This window comes from Etheostoma spectabile, chromosome 15, assembly GCF_008692095.1.
Source record: "Etheostoma spectabile isolate EspeVRDwgs_2016 chromosome 15, UIUC_Espe_1.0, whole genome shotgun sequence".
Lineage (NCBI taxonomy): Eukaryota > Metazoa > Chordata > Actinopteri > Perciformes > Percidae > Etheostoma > Etheostoma spectabile.
This window is the reverse complement of record NC_045747.1, coordinates 22,627,906-22,635,657: the sequence shown is the minus strand read 5'-3', so window position 1 is coordinate 22,635,657 and position 7,752 is coordinate 22,627,906. Positions and strand designations below refer to the sequence as shown.

At 40.4% G+C, this 7,752-nt stretch overlaps 1 long non-coding RNA gene across 1 annotated transcript in view; it reads right to left on the bottom strand.

Moving 5' to 3' along the window:
• LOC116703451 (uncharacterized) overlaps window positions 1–7,443 on the bottom strand; it is a 19,102-nt gene extending 11,659 nt beyond the window's left edge. The window contains exons 1-2 of the long non-coding RNA XR_004335440.1: window positions 7,382–7,443; window positions 6,061–6,065 (exon numbers count right to left, since the gene is read on the bottom strand). This is a non-coding gene — a long non-coding RNA (uncharacterized LOC116703451). The remainder of the gene's footprint in view (window positions 1–6,060; window positions 6,066–7,381) is intronic.
• Between the last annotated feature and the right edge of the window lie 309 nt (window positions 7,444–7,752).

The window sequence follows — 7,752 nt, the reverse complement described above, 5'->3', positions numbered from 1 at the left end:
ATCCCTTTATGGCCACCATGTACCCATCCTCTGATGGCTACTTCCTGCAGGATAATGCACCATGTCACAAAGCTCGAATAATTTCAAATATGATTCTTGAACATGACAATGAATTCACTGTACTAAAATGGCCCCCACAGTCACCAGATCTCAACCCAATAGAGCATCTTTGGGATGTGGTGGAACGGGAGCTTCGTGCCCTGGATGTGCATCCCACAAATTTCCATCAACTGCAAGATGCTATCCTATCACTATGGGCCAACATTTCTAAAGAATGCTTTCAGCACCTTGTTGAATCAATGCCACGTAGAATTAAGGCAGTTCTGAAGGCAAAAGGGGGTCAAACACAGTATTAGTATGGTGTTCCTAATAATCCTATAGGTGAGTGTATATGTATGTGTGTGTATATATATATATATATATATATATATATATATATATACTTTATGTAGCTTTTAAAAAATAGGTAAATGTCTGAGCGTGTATTTCTGTGTCTGTTGGGAATTCTGTTACTATGACCAGTATTCGTAGCCAGCTACTGTATATGTAGCGACAACTTTTATAACAACGTAGCCAAGTGAAGTGCACTAGGCAGCCATTGTGGCCTTGTAGATGTTTTATGAGCGGTGTTCTTTGTTTCCACTCGAGGATATGCACTATGTTTTTACTTCAAAATAAGTCTTACTTTCATATATACTTTGTCAGTTTAAGGAAAATAATAGCAGCCCATCCATGTGCCATTTTTTTCAACATTATTTTTACATAGCTGTGGGATGTGAACACATTTCAATAGAATATACATACAGATGCTGGAATGGTAATTACTGGCCAGAGATAGTGTGTTTCTTCCACTAAGAGCTAAAGTAAAAGAAACAAGAGTAAGCTTTACCAGATGTAGGATATTAACAGGAAGATACAATAAATAAAATGTTTACTTACATTCAGCATCCTCCTGCACTCTAGAAGCCTGGGCTGGTGTTCTGTTGCACCTTCTTTCAGGGCACACTACAGAGACAAATAACAGGATTGTTGGATGATGTGAAATCAAGCAAGCCCCTCATTTGGGGTTTTACTGACGATAGTGGAGAGTGGAACGCTCCAATAGTTGTTCAACTGGGTTCAGATCTGGTGAGGGCAGAGCACATAATTAATTTCATATTCAGTCATTCTCTAACAGTCATACTCACATTGACTGATCAGTCAGTCCTTTGAGTCACTGATTGTTAATATGATAATATTGAAAAAAGACACTGAATTTGGCATATTATTGTTCTTACATTGTGAAAACAGGGGGAGCGAGTGTATCAACATGTCCACTTGTGCAAGGTCTGGAGGGCTGGGAAGTGTGGATGGTCCCTGCCTCTCACTGTCACTGTCATCATCCTCACGGATTGGATTCTTCTTCCTGCATTAGAATCAGGAAAACCTGTGAATTGCTTAGCCTTTGGTAATTTGATTCTTGCTTCCTCATATGTAGCGGTCACAGTGACAATGAATGGAGAGGATTTTTAAATACAAAGTACAGCAAATCCAAGAAAACAATGTCTTATTTATACCTATGCTTAATATTTTTTGCACTTTGTATGGAATCCAGAGAGGTCCAGTTCCTGTGATCTTACTGCTTTCATTATTTCATCCTGTTTGTATGGTGCCCACATACAGATGTTATCTTTTACCAAGATTGCAGGCACTACTTCCACTTCATTGATGGACTCAAATGTTACTATGTGAAACATGTCTTGATACAAGGCAAGAGGCAGACGTAAATCAATAACAATGGAAACCAAATATAGATCAACTATGTAATATGTAAAACAAATAATTGCACTTACCAGATGCATGTACAGGGTACATGAGATGTTACAAACTTAAAACTATATTCAACTAGTGTATATTCAAAGACTGAACAAGTACATGGGCTTGAATTGTGTGCAATCTTGTGTCCCAGATCCAAACGCACACACTTTTCATCATGTTAAAGTTAGCTAGCTATACTGGAGAGATTTTCTACTGGCTACAAAACACATCAATGGATGGTTAACTTCATAAAAACATGGCAAAATTAAATAGAGACACATAATATTCACCCAAATACATCTAGCTGAAATTTTAATTGCTTTTCAAATAAGTTAACATGTTTAGTCCACAGACATTCACAGACACGTTACCTAGGGGTAAATCCTCCGTTGCTTTGAGGATTATCCATAATCCTTTGTCATTAATACTGCACGCTGCAGGTACAACAGCAGGTGGCACAGTAGTCCCATTTAGTAGGATTTAATCTGAACCTTTTTAACTATGTTACACATGGAGCACAACAAAGGACAAGTGGGATGTATATCCCCAACTCCCTTGAATCAAGTGGCTAACTGTAAAGTGCCTGTTTGCCTGTATACTCCTGGTACACAGCATACTTGTTGTCTGCTTGGCCAATTATGTTTTGCACAGAAACAAAACTGCTTAAACTGGCTGACATTTCCCTGCAGCCACTCTGGCACTGGTCCATCTTGATGTGGAAATTTTAAAGACGTCTGCTGATCAGTGGTTGAATCAAAATTGCAACCTCTCTGTTACTGCTCAGATAACCTGCATATAACCTGTGCTAGAGGAGTGTCAGCTTTCCTTATAATTGTCTTAAGCTTACCCAAAAGGTTCTCAAAAGGTAAACCAGATACTGTCTAAAGGCCTGTGTACCTTTACATAATTAGCAAGCTGTACTCATCCACTAATGTTGTACACTACTTGAATGTTGTACACTACTTGGTCATTACCATAAAGCAAGCCATAATTAATAAGTAAGTGCTTATTAAGATAAGTACTTACTTTATTTGGGTTATGCTGCTTTTAAGATAAGTACTTTATTTGGGTTCTGCTGCTTTTTCTACCAATGCTGTGTGTGTTTGCTGGATTTGCTGTGTTTTTTGGCAGGAATTTAATTCAATTCAATTTCAATTTTATTTATAGTATCAATTCATAACAAGAGTTATATCGAGACTCTTTACAGATAGAGTAGGTCTAGACCACACTCCAGGATTTACAAGGACCCAACAGTTGTTTCCTCCAGAGCAAGCAACAGTGCGACAGTGGCGAGGAAAAACTTCCTTTTAGGCAGAAACCTCGGACAGACCCAGGCTCTTGGTAGGCGGTGTCTGACGGGCCGGTTGGGGTTAGAATGAAGAGTGGAAATAACAAAAATAGATAAAATAGTAGTTTGTAGCAGTTCTTTGTAGTAGTTCATGGCATAGCAGGGCACTGTGGGCATTACAAGGCACAGCAGGACATGGCAGGGCACAGCAGAGTGTAGCAAGATGAACATGGCATCGCAGAACGTGTAGCGGGACCATGGCAACAGCTGCTACCATGATTTTGGAGCCTCTCTGATCCAAGGGAACATGCTGGGGAAAAAAGAACATAAGGACTCCGGGGAGTGACTCCCCAGAGCTAGGTTAGTAACACGCATTTCTGGGACATAGATGCACATAAATGGAAAGATAGAGGAGAGAGGAGCTCAGTGTGTCAAAGGAAGTCCCCAGCTGTCTATAACTATTACAGCATAACCAAGAGGGACAGGGTAAAGAGAGGAGCCTGGTCGGGCTAGAACTCTCCCCAACCGGACCGGGCTGTATGCCCTGCCTCCCTCTAGTTTTATTATATTATTGATTATATGATAGATAGATCTGGCAACTATGACGAGAAGCAGGTGGGCCGAATTAGGCGGACGCTGCGACTCCTCACTTCCTAACAATATTCAATTCTATGCCCTAACTATAAGCTTTATCAAAGCATAACTAAGAGAGACAGGTTGTGAGGGACCAAGCTAGCAGGCACGAGGAGTCACTAGGTAAATTTTCAAAAAAATACAAGTTTTTATTTACAAAAACAAAACAAACAAATTTTCGAAAAACAGAAAGTCCTGGGCCCATAAAAGAGGTCAACTTAACAGAACTTTAACTCAGGTAACATAATCAAACAGACCTCCATACTGAGACATGAGGGAAACATATATAGTGGCTGACAAGGCCATTCTGACACAAAGGGGGGGAATAGACTAACACCATAAATAACCAAACCAAAATGACTACAATTTATCTTAACCCAATACTACCTAATATAACCAAAGGATAAATTGACCAAATAATCATAACCAACTATAAATATAACTAACAAAGAAAAGAACAACTCAAAAGTAAAAACAGATGAAAAACGGGTTAAATAAGCCTTTCAATTACATTCTAAACTTATTATCTATTTAAAGGTGTGTGTCAGAACTATGACCTCAACAAAAATGATTAAACAGGGATGAACAGTGCCCAATATTAAGAAATAATTAAGGCGCAAATTCCTGTAAAACGACAAATTAATACACACATCCCCCCACAGCATGCAAATGAATTATTAGATAAATCCCATGTATAATTGTATTGTGTCTATATTGTATTCTTGTGATATGCAGGTAAGTATTGTATTATAAAAACATATACTGTACTGTATTGTGCTTATGGGATGAACTGTTAGAGTTAGGAATAAAGGTTAGGGCTAGGTATAAAGGTTAGGATTAGGGGTTTAGATTAGGTAAGGGGTTAATGGTTGGGTTTAGGATTAAAGGTTGGGGTAAGGGTAAGAAATTAGGGTTCAACTATGTGCAATAAATTGCTTAACAGACTGTATATAAAACCCCACTGTACCATAATGTGACTCAATAATCATCCCAACAGAAATATATCCTCCATGTAAAAATTAACCCAGGTAAGTATCATATTATTAATATGAGAAATTAAATGTTATATAACCTATATATATGTATATAAACCTGTGCAATAAATTGCTTATCCGACTGTATACCTACCCCCACTGTACCATATTGTGACTCAATAATAATCTCAACAGAAATATATCTTTCATGTGAAAATTAACACAGGTAAGTATCATATTATCAATATGAAAATGAATAAAATCATCAATATGAACATGAATAAAAGTTATTCAACCTTTGTATATGAATATATTAATACACACATATGTGTTTTTTGCATTGTATTAACTTCAAATTAACCCCATAAAAGAATATAGTGTCCTATGGTGGTGGGACCTCGGTGTACCACACCCTTTCTGTAGCCCAGGATCAGCTTTTCATCTCTGGCATAGGACACAGTCCTGCCCCGCTCTCTATCCATGGCGGGGCTGGAAAGCTGCGGGCCCCGCTGGCTTCCTGCATCCGCAAGAGTCGCTGCTGGTGTGGGCCTCGGCGTGCTGCTGGAGGGCGGAGCGGCCCTGCTGTAATTCGCTGCGGCTGCAGCTGCAGTCATCATGGCGGTACCCCCGGGCGTGTCTGCTCACACTCATCACGGAGGCCAGCCGGTCTACGCGTGGTCGGGCGTCCTCATGATGTGGCGAAAAGTGTCCTACCGGTAGATCAATGGAGTCATACCGTCTCCTTCGGCCGTAGCTGTGGCTGGAAGACATCTGGTCGCCATGTTTTTGCTCAGGCGCCAAAACCTTTTCTTCGCCGCGAATATTTACATCTTGTTTGAAGTATGTTTTTATAAAAAACTTTGAAAATGACTCAGAAGAATAAGCAACGATTCGACCAAAAACAGGTCTTCATCAGGCTTTCATTCTACTCACAGTGTGTCTCCGTCTTAAGCAGCAAGCAGTGCTGACAGAAATAAAACTAGCGGCAATATCAAGCAGACAACAGGAAGTCATACACCCACAATAAATAATAACTAAATAATTTAGTGGTGCCACAGTTCACTCCACTCTCTTCTGAATTTCATGTTACCATAACTCATCTGGCACAACTAAACATTGTAGTTATCTACCACCCAGCAGGAAATCTGGGAGAGTTTTTGGAAGAGCTGGATGTCCTTCTTTCAAACATCCTTGAAACTGGCCCTCCGCGGATACATCTGGGCAACTTCAACATCCAGACAGCGAAGTCAGCTGCCTTTTTACATCTTCTCTCTTCTTTTGCCCTCTCACTCTCACCTTACCCACCCACTCACAAAGCTGGCAACAACCTAGATCTCATATTTACCTCAAACTGCTGTACAACCTCACTGTTACTCCAATCCATACCTCAGACCATGTCTTCATCTCTTACTGTTGGAAAATGTAACTATTAAAACTGAATGTCTCTATGTCTGAAGCGCCCAAGGTCACATAACAGCACATCACAGCTATCTTCAAAGAACTTGGCTAGACTCCTTCCCTTTACTCCATTCACATGTCAGGTTGAGTTTAATTGCTTTTGAGATAGTACAGCTGTTCAAGGCATAGAGATGGGAGGGGGGTTTCAATGTATAAGTGGACACTGCAGAATTTGCTCTTCAGTCCATCTCTGTACTCGTTGAAGTGTATGTGATTGCGCAAGTAAACTTTGTTAAAATTATTCCAGTGATTCTTTGTCGTCTTTTGGTAATAATTTTTCTAACACTCACTCGGTCCCAAGCTCACAACCAAATCTCAAGCGACACTATACCTGTCCGCCGTAACATTTGTTAACTCTCTCCTTCTCTTGCTTTATCTACTTTATCAACTTCTCCATCTGAATCTCCATTCTTACACATGCCTCCCAACATTGCCACAGACACTCTCTTCGCTTTCCCCTTCCCTTGACACTGTCTGCCCTCTTACTTTACAGCAGGCTCGCAAGTCCTGCCCAGCTCCATGGTTATCTGACTCAGTGCATGCTGAAAGATCAACTATACAGGCAGCAGCAAGCAAATGGTGGAAATCTAAACACCCAGATGACCGGCTTGCCTATCAATCTCTTCTTTCCTCCTTTGCTGCCTCTATTTCTGCAGCAAAAAACTCTTTTTTTATAAAATCAAATTGAATCTTCTTTTTCCAACCCTAAAAAACTAGGGTTAGTTAAAGTTACCTCCTAGATTACCCCAGCCCACCTCCTACCTCCTACCAAACCACTTTGTCAACTACTTTGTAAAAAATATGACATACACTCTTTATTCTCCACCACACTTACTAAAATCATCTTAACATCCATCACATCAGTACGCTTTCCTCTTTCACCCCTCTATCTCCGAATCAAATTCTAAGTTTGATTACCTTTGCCCGCCCAACCACCTGCCCTCTTGATCCTATCTCTTCTCACCTTCTCCAGTCTTTTGCTCCTGACCTTCTTCCTTTCCTCACCTATCTCATCAACATCTACTTGTCAACTGGCTGTTTCCCCGACACCTTCAAAGAGGCAAGAGTGACCCCACTTCTCAAAAAAACAACACTCAACTTGTCTGAAGTAAATAACTACAGCCCTGTCTGCCTTCTTCCATTTCTATCCAAAACTCTCCATTTTGTAAACTCTGTGGTAGTCCCCACCCAGACTGCTAGAAATCTGGTTGTGACACTTGACGACCAACACTTGTCTTCAACCTCCCCAAGTTCTCTCACACTATACCGCTCCTCCGCTCTCTTCACTGGTTAGTAATAAATGCCCGCATCCATTTCAAGACACTGGTACTTGCATACAGGGCTACAAATGGATCAGCCCCAGTGTACATCTAGGACACGGTCAAACCCTATACCCCAACCCCAAGTGTTTGCTGTCCTGGATCCCAAATGGTGGACTAAGCGTCAGCTAAATGACAGTAATTATAATGTTCCACAAATGAGACAAGAAAATCGTGAGTCACTTGGTTCATTTGTAAACAATACTGTGGGCTAAACAAAATATAGAGTGCAACAAAGAGAAGCATGAAGTTTTTGAGCATGAAGGACATTTGCAGGACATAC